Raw genomic sequence first — 15,293 nt, forward strand, 5'->3', positions numbered from 1 at the left:
GAAAGATTTTCAAGAAACTTGGTGGTTATGGTTATCTCCTGGGAGGGAAAATGAGTGACTGACTAGGAGACAGGGATGAGTAGGAGGCTCATTTTGCATCACATTCTCTTGTGTACATTTTGAAATTTTTATCATGTGCTTGAATTACCTAATCAAAGAAACTAAACATTGTTTTAAATACCCACCAGTTTCTTTGCATGATCCAATAAATTCTCACAGTGACCTTTGAAGATAAGAAATGTTATCTCTATCTTTATAGAGAGAAAACTGGGGCTCAAAGAATTTAGGTCACTTGCCTCAGCTCATACTAGTTAAGTGAGTGAACAAGAATTTGAACAAGGGTCAGCCTTATTCCAAAGCTATGTTAATCATGCTGCTCCTCAAAGAAAATGAAAGCCAAGTATTTGTCCTCAGTGACAATTTTATTGAACAAATAAGACATAAAACTCTGAAGAGTTAATTATCACATTTCATGGATTCTAAGAAACACATTTTAAAGGTTCTAAAATTAGAGTATGGCTTCTAATGAGTGGCATGTTGTAGTATATTTGGTGGCATTTGATTTTTCTTAGTGATTTATAAGATAATGGTGTGTTTTTCCACCAATGGCATCTTGAAGTCAATGAAATATGGTTGTAAAATAATGCTGAAAATCAAAAAGTCTAAATGGGCACCACAACTGGTAAGTAATATATTTCTGAAGAAAGAGTGTCCTCTTCTGTAAGAGTTTCTGGAAAGGGTTTGTACTGATTAGAGCCAAGCCTCAGTGATTGAGAGTGTATCTGTTACCTACTACCACAATAAACGACCCTAAAACTCCATAGCTCTTGAGTATACAGTGTAACTGGGAAATCCTGATCATCTAGGCTGGATTTGTTCATATGTCTACAGTCAACTGAAGTCAGCTAAATGGCTCATTCAAGTCATTCAGAGATCAGCTGGCTGATGGCTGATCTCGTTTGGCCTCAGCTTGAGTGAGGGATGGTTTTTCACATAGTTCCAGCAGGCTAGCCTAAGCATGTTCCCATAGATACGGCAAGGGAGCAAGAGCACAGGTGCAAAAGTGAGCAGGAGGAAATGGAAAACCTCTGCATCTACCACGTTTGTTAACATCCTGGAGGACAAAGCATAATATGGCTGAGCCTAGAGTCCAGAGATGGAACAGAACATACTGCTACAATGGAAAGGATGAAGCATTAGGTCCATCAATGCAATCAACCTATCACAAATAGGCTTCAAATATGGAGGTTGAGGAAAGGAGAGCTTCGGCTGCTGGCTAAAAGAGACGTTCCAGATGAGCATGGGATGAGCACTGGGTGTTATATGGAAACTAACTTGACGATAAACTATATTTAAAAAATGAAAAGCAAAAATAAATAAACAAAATAAAATAAAAAATAAATATAAGAGACCCTCCAGAAAGAGGGGAATCAGCCAAATGCACTGTATGTGTGTGTTTGAGGGGGTTGTTCCATCAACAAAAACAGAACCAGACTAGTCCATAACTGTGAGTTTACTTAGGTACAATGTTGACAATGACAACACAAAATCATTGTTTGAAATAAGGATAGAGCCAATAATCTCCTAAGTTAAACCTCCCTCACCTCTGTACCTGGAATCTGCTGAGCATCGCCCGTGGAACACTACCTCTACCAAAAACAGCTGGAGAACAACTGCATGGCATCCTTGGCCCCAGCAGCAGACCTGGCTTGTCTTTGTTCAGCTTCCTAAGACAAACATAATGAATTCAGCTTAGAGTATGAACACTCTAACCCTCGAAAAGTCACCCTCTAGTTCAGCCATTTTGTGAAGCCAAGGTGTTTTCCTCACTGACCAAGGGTCTATTCCTCACGTCCAACTCCTTCCAAGGCCAGAAAGAGGTCCCCACCCTAGGAAATGAACTTTTAGAAAGGATATGCAAACAACCTCTTTAGGATTCCAATTTGCACCCTAATATGTTTGCAGAGCTTTCTTCTCTGTGATATTGGTGGATAATTAACCACCTTTGAGCTCTGAATCACACTGAGGATTACCATAGCACCGAGAATTTTTCTTTTGAAAACAAAATCAATTTGAGCCAATTCAGTTGTTGCCATTTTAGGTTAAGTTAAGGTGCTCAATGTAAATTAATGTTTTCAATGTATGCCTTTGATCAATAGGTGTAATTATTGACTGGAATTAGACAAAGCCAAAAGCAAACCAATCATTCCTGACACTGTAGGCTTTATACCATGCAGATAAATCCTGAACACAACTGCACAGAGCTCAAGGCTTATGTGACCATCCAATGGTACAAGTCAACTCTTAAAAAAGAATCCAAACATGTTCACTCTTTGCTTCCTTTCCTGTGCACACTTCTCTAGAGTTTTCACTAATAGGATCCCAGGACCAGAACAGGAGCAGCTTTTCCTGACTGGTCACTTGTCCAGAAAGTAACCATGAGTTCTTTATACTTAGTAATTATATTGCTTCTAGGAAGTATAAATTAAGCAAAACAAACCTCTGCAGAGCCTTCAGACAAAGCTACCCTGATTTTTTAACTGGAGGATCACTGCAACTCCTGTCCCCAATCAAAAGATTACTCCATGAGGGGCACCTGACTGGCTCAATTGGTGAACCATGCAATGCTTGTTTCTCAGGGTTGTGAGTTCAAGACCCGTGTTGGGTGTAGCAATTTTAAGATTACTTAAAAATAAAGTCTTTAAAAATAAAGGATTACCCCGTGAGCTTTTTTAAAGTCAAGTCTAAAATTCTTACTATTTGTCATTGTCAGGGTACCCAAAGGCCTTTCCCTTCTTAAGACCTAGGATCTATCCTCAGACCCAGATCAGTATCCTATGCTCTCACAAACAATCGGTTAATACTCACTGAACATTTATTTATGTGCTAGGCACTCAGCTATGCACTTCACATACATTACTTCACTGAATCTTTACAAAACTCTATGAAACAGGTAATAGCACCCTAGTCCTGATTCTGAGTGCATTGATTTTAAGATACACTATCAATTTAACAAATCCTATATGAATTGCACACACTAACTAGAAGTTACATATCAAATAGAGAGGTGTTAAAATGTTAGAATCAGGAAAAAAGGTAATACTCCCTTTTACAGATGAGGAACTGAAGCCCAGAGTAGTTAAATAATGAGTCCAAGGTCACAAAGCTAGTAAGTGGTGACTGGGGTTCAATCCCAGATCACTGCATCCAGTGCCTATAGAAGCAGTATGCCCTCTTTACCTCCTTCGACATAGATCATTTGCCACAGATGGCTTGCTCCTCCCTCAACAAATGCCACCTTCCATTCTATTTCATAGAGTTCTGTTTGCCCCTAAGGCCCGGCTGTAAGGGTGACACCAACTACCCAGTTTCTTCCTTGTAAAAGACCTCAAACAACCAGAACTAATGATCATCCCATGGAATAAGTAAAGATAATATCATCTGGTAAATAAAGGTGCAGGATTATGAATTTCAAGACGGAAGACCTAATATGTTTCATCTCTCCATCCAGAACCAAAACCACTGAAATATAGAGGAAGCCTTGAAAGATATAAAGTAGGTGGAATACTATTAAAGAGAGAAACTACAGCCTACAACATAAGCAGTAAAATTCTGTGGTGGTAGAAGACAGTAAAAAGGATGCTTCATGCCCTCAGGTGGTAGAAATAGGAAAAGCTCAAGGATAACTATCAGATGATTAAGCAAGATCAAATAGGGTAATCAGCTCTAGCATCCCTCCCACCTCCTTCCTTCATAGGCCAGATACTACTATTAAGAATAGCAAGAGTGTCTGCCTCCAGGTGGGAGCAGTAAGTATGGGACCTTATATCAAAAACACGGCAATGCTTTAGGTGTAAGATTTCAGACAAATTGTAGGACTGTAAATAACCAAGAAATTTGAATTGTAAATAAGCAAGAAAACTTTTTTCTCTATAATGGTGTCCCATATATTGCATGGACATACTAATATTAAAAAAGCATTCATTATTTGTCTGAACATCTGATTTAACTGAAATTTAAATTTAAATTTAAAAATTCTAACATTTAAGGTTTCAACATGCAATATGTGGGACATATGTCCACAAAAAAGATCTCTGCTTATCTGAAATTCAAATTTAACCAGGAATTCTTTTATTTACTAAATCTGGCAACCGTATTCAGGAGGCTAGCAACCCCTAGAGAACACCCGCATCCGGGTACCCACATACTCTCACCAGCAATATGTCCTATGGTACCTTAAAACAGTCACAACAACAGTAGCCACTTCCAACTAGTCCCTCAAGCAGACTGCACAGAGGCAAAAACATTTAGGGAAACTAAGAGGCAAACGTTTAAGGAAAACTCACACCACTGAAAGAAGCAACAAACTCAATAAATGAAAGAATCTAAAAGGAAATAAAATTAAAAGAGAAATCAGAATAAGACCTTCACATCAATTCAGTTTATTCCCTCAGAGGGACATGGAAGGATATCACATCCATAAAACAAGAATAAATGCTTTTGAATAAGAACTGAAGATTATTTTTAAGCTAATTAGATATCTTAAAAATGAAAATAGGACTATTGAAATAAATAGCTTAATAGGTAGACTAAATAGCAGATAAGGTTTACATGAAAACCAAATAAGTAAGCTTTAAGATTGAACTGAGATATTACCCAGGAGAATCCAGAGTCAAAGTGATAGAAACTGTGAAAATACAAAGACACAGAGGATAGACCCAGAAGTTTTAATATCAGCCTAAGAGGTTCTATTCTATTTCAAAAATATAGAACAGACAAAATAGAGAGGAGGCAATATTTGAAAAATAATTGCCCAAACTTACCCATATTGAAGAATTATAATGAGTCTTTGATTGAAAAAGCCCATCAAGGGCCAAGCAGGATAAATTATACACACACACATACCCTTAGACACACTGTAGTGCAATTTCAGAAACTGTGCTTACAGTGCTAAATGCTACCAACAAACAGAAAGAAGAATCAGATTATCAAAAAGGAATGACAATCAATTTGAAATCAGACTTCCATCTGCAACACAGGATGCAAGAAAACAGGGAACAGTTCATATTGCTAATGGAACATCTTTCTGAAACTAGAATTGTATCAATAAAGAAGTAATAAGGTAGGGGTGCCTGGGTGGCTCAGTCATTTAAGTGCCCGACTTTGGCTCAGGTCAGGATCTTACGGTCTGTGAATTTGAGCCCCACATCGGGCTCTGTGCTAACAGGTCACAGCCTGGAGCCTGCTTCCGATTCTGTTCTCTCTCTCTCTGCTCCTCCCCCACTCACACTCTGTTGCGTGTGTGCACTATCTCTCTCTGAAAAATAAACATGAAAATTTTTAAGGTAAAATAAAGACATTTTCAGCCCTGGAAAGATTCAGAAATTTTACCAACCACAAACTCACACTGAAAGAATTACTGGTAGATGAATTATAGAAGGAAAAAAATTGAATCCAATAGGAAGTAGTGAGACTCAAACCTAAAACTATCAATAAGAGAACTGGGGATAGAAAACAGAGGGTATGGGTGCCTGGGTGGCTCAGTCAGTTAAGTGTCTGACTCTTGATTTCAGCTGAGGTACATGCATGAACTCATGGTTCATAAGATCGAACCCTGCTTCAGGCTCTGTACTGACAGCCTGGAGCCTGCTTAGAATTCTCTCTCTTCTCCTCTCTCTGCTCCTCCCCAACTCATTCTCTTTCTCTCTCTTAAAATAAGTAAATAAACTTTTAAAAAAAGGAAGAAATTAGAGGGTAGTAAAGCTAAGGTTATTATCTTTTCAGGAAGATGAATTAAATAAATACTAATTCTAGTGTTAAAAAATATCTTTATGTGTATGTTAAAAATTTAAGGGTGATTAACAAAACATAAAAATAAAATGTATGATTTACCAATTTGAAAGAGGGGAAGGGAATAAAAAAGCTCCATCCATTCAACAAAAAGCAGAAGCGGGGCACAAAGCTGGCTTGGTCTATGGAGAGTGTGACTCTTGATCTTGGGATGGTCAGGTCAAGCTTCATGTTGGGTGGAGAGATTACATAAAAGATAAAAGCTTTTTTTAAAAAGCAGAAGGAAAAAGTTAACAAAGTGGCAGTATGATAAGTTTATAACAGGAAGTAGGATAGGAATAACTATACCTATCTGTAATCACTATAAATGTAAATGAATTAAACTTATCTATTTAAAGACAGTAAAAATGATCCAACTAGATGTTATCAAAAGACACATTTAAAACAAAATGACTCTTCTAGATTGAAAATAAAGAGCTAGGAAAAGAGAATGCCAGACAATGGATAACAAAAAGAAAACCAGTGTGGCAATATCAAGAGCAGATAAAATATAAATTCAAGGTGAAAATAATTCAGAGACAAAGACAGAAACATCATTTAGATAAAAAGAAAGAACACTCCATGAAGAAGAGAAAACAGTTATGAACTTTTCTGCACTTATATGCAGAGAATCAAAATATAGAAACATAAATTGATAGATATACAACAATACATAATGCTTTATATAAGTCATAATCACAATACAATAATTTAATACATTTCTTTAAGAAAATGAAAGATCAATTAGACAAAAATTAAGGATAAAGAAAATTTCAGTAACACAATATATAGAACTTTGAATGCAACAGAGAATATACCTTCTTTTAAACATGCACAATTATTCACCAAAAATGATAACTCATTAGACCATAAGAAGACATCAAATTCCAAAAAACCTAATGTCCTGGGCTACATTCATGTTCTCAATGCAATAAAATTAGTAATCAACTACAAAAAACAAAGATCCTTAAAATATTTACACCTGGAAAAATGTAATTTTTTTAATTTTTATTAATTTTTGAGCGAGAGAGAAAGCGCAAGAGTGGTGGAAGGGCGGGGGGTGGGGGGAGAGACAGAATCCCAAGCAGGCTCCAGGCTCTGAGCTCTCAGCACAGAGCCCATCATGGGGCTTGAACCCACAGACCAGGAAGGAGACCATGCCCTGAGCCAAAGGCAGACACTTAACCAACTGAGCCACCCAGGTGCCCATACATCTGTAAAAATTTAATGACTACATTCTAAATAAATTTTAGACTAAAGTATAAATAAAATGGGAATTATAAACTATTTAAAATAGAACTAATCTCTTAACCTTAGGAATCAGTACTCAACTTCATTAATTGTTGTGGAAACAACAGCAATGTAATACCATTACACTATAAAATGGGTAAAATGAAAAAAAGACAGAAAAATATCCAGTGTTAGTGAGGACACAGAGCAAATGAAAACTTCAGAAACTAGTGTAAATACTTAGGGGCCCTGGCATGAAACTGCTAAACACATACATAACCTACAATCCAGCAATTCTACTCCTATGTATATACCCAACAGAAATGCATGCACATTTTTACATATATATATATATATATATATATATATATATATATATATATTAGAAGGCTCAACTAAGCATTATTTGTTATTCCTAAAAATGGAAAATGATCCAAATATCCATGAATAATTGAATGGCTAAATAAATGGTTGTAGATTTACACAATGAAATACTATATGGCAAGGATAACGAGCCATTTCTGGCAACAATATAGATGAAACTTAAAGAAACATGTTAAGTGAAAAAAGCCCAGGGGCACCTGAGTGGCTCAATCGGTTGAGTGTCTGACTTTGGCTCAGGTCATGATTTCATGGTTTATGAGTTCAAGCCCTGCTTTGGGCTATGTGCTGACAGCCTGGAGCCTGCTTTCAGATCCTGTGTCTCCCTCTTTGCCCTTCCTCTGCTCATTCATTCATTCTCTCTCTCTCTCTCTCTCTCTCTCTCTCTCTCTCTCTCTCTCTCTCTCTCAAAAATAAATAAACATTTTTTAAAAATTAAAAAAGTAGAAGAGGAGGCAAGATGGAGGAGTAGTAGTGAGTTCTATACTTCCCGCCTGCATCTCTGAAACAAAGAAGGGCTGAAGCCAAAGGACTATGAACTGTAAGGCTCTTGGAGGAAAAGAGATGGAATCCACTAAGAAGACAGCCTCATAGATGTGTGATTGCAAACTGGGGAAGATAAAAACAGGGCTGGACCCAGAGACAGGGAGGGCAGGGAGCCCCATCTTCGGAGAGACAAAGGGAAGAGAAAGAGTGGCTGGGAAAGTGTAGAACTGTACCTGGAGAAGAGAAAAACCTCATATCTGGATAGAGAGGTTCCTATTATCCCATATCTAACCACAGGGCAGTTGAAGAGATCCTATATCGAACTGTGGAGCTTTCTGTGGGCTGGGTGCCCTGACCCCAGAAATTCCCTCTGGGTAGACAGTACACAAGGGATGCAGTCGGCTTCAGGAAGAACTGGTGCCCTGCTCAGTCTGCTGCTCCAACCCCTGCTAGGAAGTGCCCCGGCTTGTGGGATTACAGTTTGGGTGATATTCTTAATGCGCAGGGAGTAAGAGCCTGAAATGCACCTGGGTGTGGGACATAGAACACAGCCCACGTTGGCTGTGCTTGAGGCACAGTGAGATCGGACCCAAAGGAGTGTTTTGAAACACCTGATTTGAGAAAGGACTTGGGGGTCGCCATTTTTCTCCCCACAACCACCAAGGCGGGGGGGGGGTGTCAGGGAGCAGCCCACAGGACCCAAAGTGGAGGCAAGACCTACCTACACCAAACCATGCCCATGTGCACTGGGTAGCTGCTTTGTTATGGGAGACAGATGCTGCGGAAACAGCCCCTCCCCAAGATCAGCACTGATGCATTGCCCTGATTAACTCTAGATCAATTCTTGCTATTCAGATGTATTCTCTCTTATCTCATTCTTATATCGTCCCTCCTCCAGACTGAGTATTTTGTTTATAGATTTGCTTAAACAGTCATATTTAATCCATTCTCTTGAAGCATGTTCTACACCTTCATTACCTTCCTTTCTCTCTCTCTCTCTGAAATAATCAGACTATATAATTTCTCTGGGTAACATGATCTTCATTTTTTTTCTCCTCACTTCCTGCCGTATTCTCCTTTTTCTTTCTCTGAATTAAGCCTTTTAGTCTCTCTGCATGGTCAATGTTCAATTTCTCTTTCTCCTCACCTCTGTCATTTCTCTCTTTGTATATGCTTTTCCATCAGCACTGCCTCCACATTCCTCTTTATTTGTAGCTGGGATTTTTGGTTTTATGCTTTTAGACTGTCCTTTGTCTTTTATTGTTTTTGTTTTGTGGGTGTTTTTTTTCCGATTGCTTGTTTGTTTGATTTGTTTGTGTGTTTGCATGTTTTTGTTTCCTGTTTGTCTGTTTACCTTACCAGGGCTACCTCAAGAAACAAGCCAAAGTACACATGGTAGATAGTCCCAAATATCACTATGAGTAGGGAAATAAAATAATCAAAGTCACAACAAGAGAGACCAAGGGACATCATTAAAAGAACACTTCCTGAATGGACAGGCCCTGGACAGTCTATGAGCCTCCTTTCATATAGCAGTACTCACAGGTGCACAGTGCATAGCAAGCTTTTAAAACTGACAAGAGACAGAAAGCTAGCCAAAATGATGAAACAGAAGAAATCTCCTCTAAAGAAATCCAGGAAGAAGTGACAGCTAAAGAATTGGTCAAAATGGATATAAGCAACATAACTGGCCAAGAATTCAGAACAATAGTCATAAAATTAATCACTGGGCATGAAAAAGTCTTCGAGGACAGCAGAGATGCTATTGCTACAAAGATTATGGATCTTAAAAATAGTCTTGATGATTTAAAAAATGCTACAATGACGCACATAATAAAATGGATGTGGCCACTGAAGGATTGAAGAGGAAGAGAGGGGCATAGGTGAATTAGAAGAGACAATTATAGAAAAAGAGGAAGTTGAGAAAAAGAGAGATAAATTGAACCTGGAGCATGAAAAGACAATTCGAGAACTGAGTAATGCAATCAAACTGAACAATATCCATAGCATAGGAATTCCAGAAGAAGAGAAAGGGGCTGAAGGGGTACTTGAACAAATTATAGCCCAGAACTTCCCCAATCTGGGAAAGGTAACAGGCATTGAATCCAATAGGCACAGAGAACTCCCCTCAGACGTAACTTGATTCGAACTCTGGCACGCCATATCATACTGAAACTGGCAAAATATAAGAATAAAGAGAGAATTCTGAAAGTAGCTAGAGATAAAAGGGCCCTTATATACAAAGGGACACACATCACGGTAGCTGCAGACCTATCTACTGAAACTTGACAGGCCAGAAATGAATGGCAGGAAATCTTCAATGTGATGAACAGAAAAACATGCAGCCATGAACCCTTTATCCAGCAAGTCTGTCATTCAGAATAGGAAGAGACATAAAGGTTTTCCCATACAAACAAAAATTGAAAGACTTCATCACCATGAAACCAGTTCTACAAGAAATCCTAAGGGAGAATCTATGAGGGAAATGTTGCAAGGGTCACAATGTACCAAAGACACCACTACAGACATGAATCCTGAGAACACAATGACTCTAATCCCATATTTTTCAATAATAACACTGAATGTAAATGGACTAAATGCTCCAATCAAAAGACATAGGTTACCAGAATGGATTAAAAAACGAAATCCATCTATTTGCTGTCTACAAGAGACTCATTTTAGACCTGAGGACACCTTCAGATTGAAAGTGAGGGGATGAAGAAATATCTATCATGCAACTGGAAGTCAAAAGAAAGCTGGAGTAGCCATACTTATATTAGACAAACTGGATATTAGAGTAAAGATAGTAACAAGAGATGAAGAGGGGCATTATATAATAATTACAGGGTCTATCCATCAGGAAGATCTAACAATTATAAACATCTACACACCAAATTCAAAAGCAGCCAAGTACATAAAACAATTAATCAGAAACATATGCAATCTTATTGATAAGAATGTGCTAATTGCAGGAAACTTTAATACTCCACTTACAGCGATAGACAGATCAACTAGAGAGAAAATCACTAAAGGAACAATGGACCTGACTGACACATTGGGCCAGATGAACTCTAAAGATATATTTAGAACTCTACATCCTGAAGCAATGGAATTCACTTTTTTCTCGAGTGCACATAGTACATTCTCCAAGATAGATCACATACTGTGTTGTAAAGTAGCCTACAATAAATACAAAAGAATTGAGATCACACTTTCAGATCACAATGCTATGAAACTTGAAATCAATTGCAGGAAAAAGTCTGGAAATCCTCCAAAAACATGGAGATTGAAGAACATCACCCTACTAAAGAAGGAATGGGCCAATCAGGTAATTAGAGAAGAAATTTAAAAATATATGGAAACAAATGAAAATGAAATACAACAATCCAAACTCTTTGGTATGCAGCAAAGACAGTCCTAAGAGGAAAATACATTGCAATCCAGGCCTATTACAAGAAACTAGAAAAAGCATAAATACAAAATCTAACAGTGCACCTAAAGGAACTAGAAGCAGAGCAGCAAGAACACCCTAAACCCAGCAGAAAAAGAGAAACAATAAAGATCAGGGCAGAAATAAACAATATAGAATCCAAAAAACAGTTGAGCAGATCAATGAAAACAAAAGTCGGCTTTTTGAAAATATAAACAAAATAATAAACCTCTAGCCAGTCTTCTCAAAAAGAAAAGAAAGAACACCCAAAGAGACAAAATCAAAAATGAAAATGGATCTATTACAACCAATCCCTCAGAAATATAAGCAATTATCAGGGAATACTATGAAAAATTATATGCCAACAAACTGGACAACCTAGAAGAAATGGATAAATTCTTAAACACACACACAATACCAAAATACAAACAGGAAGTGATAGAAAATCTGAACAGGCCCATAACTAGTGAAGAAATTGAATCAGTTATCAAAAATCTCAGTTAGTCCAAAAAATAGAGACGGAAGGAAAACTTCTGGACTCATTACACAAAGCCCACCTCACTATGATTCCCAACCAGACAGAGACCCAGCAAAAAAGAGGACCACAGACCAATATCCTTGATGAATATGGATATAAAAACGCTCAACAAGACACTAGCAAATCAAATTCAACAGCATATAAAAAGAATTATCCACCATGATCAAGTGGGATTCATTCCTGGGTTACAGGGATGGTTCAATATCCGCAAATCCATCAATGTGATCCATCACATTAACAAAAGGAAAGTTCAAAACCATATGATCCTGTCAATAGATGCAGAAAAAGCATTTGACAAAACACAGCATCCTTTCTTAATAAAAACCCTCAAGGAAGTTGAGACAGAAAGAACTTACTTAAACATCATAAAAGTCATTTATGAAAAGCCCACAGCTAATATCATCCTCAATGGGGAAAAATTGAGAGCTTTCCCTCTGAGATGAGGAACATGAGAGGGATGTCCACTCTCACCACTGTTGTTTAACATAGTGCTGGAAGTCCTAGCATCAGCAATCAGACAACAAAAGGAAATAAAAGGCATTAGAATCGGCAAAGATGAAGTCAAACTTTCACTTTTTGCAGATGACATGATACTCTACATGGAAAACCTGACAGACTCCACCAGAAGCCTACTAGAATTGATCAATGAATTCAGTAAAGTCACAGGGTACAAAATCAAAGTACAGAAGTTGGTTGCATTTTTATACACCAATAATGAAGCAACAGAAAGAGAAATCAAGAAACTGATCCCATTCACAATTGCACAAAAAAACCCATAAAATACCTCGGAATAAACCTAACCAAAGAGATAAAAGACCTGTATGATGAAAACTATAGAAAGCTTATGAAGGAAATTGAAGAAGACATGAAGAAATGGAAAAACATTCCCTGTTCATGGATCGGAAGAATAAACATTGTTAAAATGTCATTATTACCCAAAGCAATTTACACATTCAGTACAATCTCCATCAAAGTTGCACTAGCATTCTTCTCAAAGCTAGAACAAACTATTTTAAAACTTGTATGGAACCACAAAAGATCTCAAATAGCCAAAATTATATTGAAGAAGAAAACCAAAACAGGAGGCACCACAATCTCAGACTTTAGCCTGTACTACAAAGCTGCCATCATCAAGAGAGTATGGTATCGGCACAAAAACAGACAGACCAATGGAATAGAATAAAGAACCCAGAATTGGACCCACATATGTATGGTCAATTAATCTTTGACAAAGCAGGAAAGAGTATTCAATGGAAAAAAGACGGCCTCTTTAACAGATGGTGCTGGGAGAACTGGACAGCCACATACAGAAGAATGAAACTAGACCACTCTCTTACACCATACACAAAAATAAACTCAACATGGATGAAGGACCTGAATGTGAGACAGGAAACCATCAAAACCCTAGAGGAGAAAGCAGGAAACAACCTCTTCAACCTCAGCCGCAGTAATTTCTTTCTGGACACATCCCCAAAGGCAAGGGAATTAAGAACCAAAATGAGGGAGGGGCCCAAGATGGTGGAGAGGAAAGGAGCTCAGAAAACTCCGTCCGCCCCATCTATCGAACTGAGAAGGATATTACTCTCATCTGCGAGAGCGGAAGGAGAAAATACAGACTCCAGAAAGAATAGAACCTCAAGGATACCTGAGTGAGTGAGGGCAAATGGGGGAGATCTGAAAACGGGCCAGCCCTGGACGGGCAGGGGAGGCAAGGTCCCCAGCCCAACGTGGGGGAAGCACACAGAGCCCGAGAGACAAAGGGAAGAGACAGGGGAGCGCACTTCCCGGCTTTTCTCCCAGCGAAAAGCGGCCGGAGCGCAGCGGCACCAGGGAAGCAGACCTCCCGGCGGCGGAAAGCAGCTGGGGCTGCGACTGTGCCAGGGGCGAGTAATTCAAACTTCGTTTTGGGAACGGGACCAAGGACAGAATTTCCATGGCGCACCTCCCCACTGAACGGACTGCGCGAATCCCAGGTGCCCACAGGAAAAAATAGGGCCCACACCTACGCGACCTCTGACAAGGAGTAGGGGGCAGGTGGAGGCCTGGGCGCCCGCTTAAACTGCAGGAGCTCCCAGCTCATTTCCAGCAGTGCACAGCGCCTTGAGCAACAGCTATCTGAAACCAAGAGAGACTCAGTTTTTTGTTTTTGGATTTTTGTTTGTTTGTATGTTTGTTTGTTTCCTTTCCCCCATTGCAATCGCGATCCTGGCTGGGGGTGCAGACCCGGCAATTGAGTCTGTGAAGCTGCACACTTCACCTCCTGCTGCTCATTTCGCCTCAGGCAGGGTCGGAGCCTCTGAGAACAGCCTCCAAGACCTACCACATCAAACGACGCCTATCCAGCAGGGGGAGCTGCTGCTTTTTTTTTCTTTCTTCACTTGTTTTCTACTTATTTCTTTGTCATTATTACCTTTTTTTTCCCTCTCTTTACTCAATTCCTTTAAATTTTACTCCTTATATTCCTTTCTCCCTTACTTTTTCACCTTCTTACAACCCAGATATATTCTCCTGTATCTCATCCTTACTTCTCCCCTAAACTGGTCATACACTTTTAAGCGGTCTACTGGCCTTTGTTGTCTCTGACCCTCTTTTATATATTTTTTTCTTTTCTTCTTTCTCTTTTCTTTTTATTTTCTCTTCTTCTCTTCTTTTCGTCTCTTTCCCTCCCATTTTCTTTCTTTTCTTCCCCCCCTGTAATGTGTTTCTTTATTTGATTTGTCTGTATATATGTGTGCTTCTGTTCCCTCTGTGTTTGTCAGTCTGTCTTCCTTCTTAGGACTACACCAAGAAACAAGCCAAAGTGTGCAAGAAGGCGAGTCCCAAATATTGCAGAGTAGGGAAATAAAATACTCACAGGCACAACAAGAGAAACTGAGAGACATCATTAAGAGGATATTTCCTGAAAAGGCAGGCCATGGAAAGTCAATAAACCTCCTTTAACAGAGAAATATTAATAGGTGCACAGAGGACAATGAGCTTTCTAAAGGTGACAAGAGACAGAAAACTAGCAAAAATGACAAAACGAAGAAACTCTCCCCTGAAGAACTTCCCGGAGGAAGTCACAGCCACAGAACTGCTCAAAGCAGATCTAGAAAACATATCAGATCAAGAATTTAAAAAGCTTGTCATAAGATTAATCGCTAGGGTTCAGAAAAGCATCAAAGAATCAATGGATGAGTTTAAAAAGGCTATAGGTGAGGTGAATAACAAACTGGAGGCAGCCACCTCAAGGATTGACGAGGCAGAGAGAAGAATAGGTGAATTAGAAGATATAGTTCTAGCAAAAGAGGAAGCTGAAAAAAAGAGAGAGAAATTAATCCAGGAGCAGGAAAGGAGAATTCGAGATCTGAGTGATACAATCAAACGGAACAACATCCGGCTCATAGGAATTCCTGAAGA

The sequence above is a fragment of the Suricata suricatta genome, chromosome X, assembly GCF_006229205.1.
Source record: "Suricata suricatta isolate VVHF042 chromosome X, meerkat_22Aug2017_6uvM2_HiC, whole genome shotgun sequence".
NCBI lineage: Eukaryota > Metazoa > Chordata > Mammalia > Carnivora > Herpestidae > Suricata > Suricata suricatta.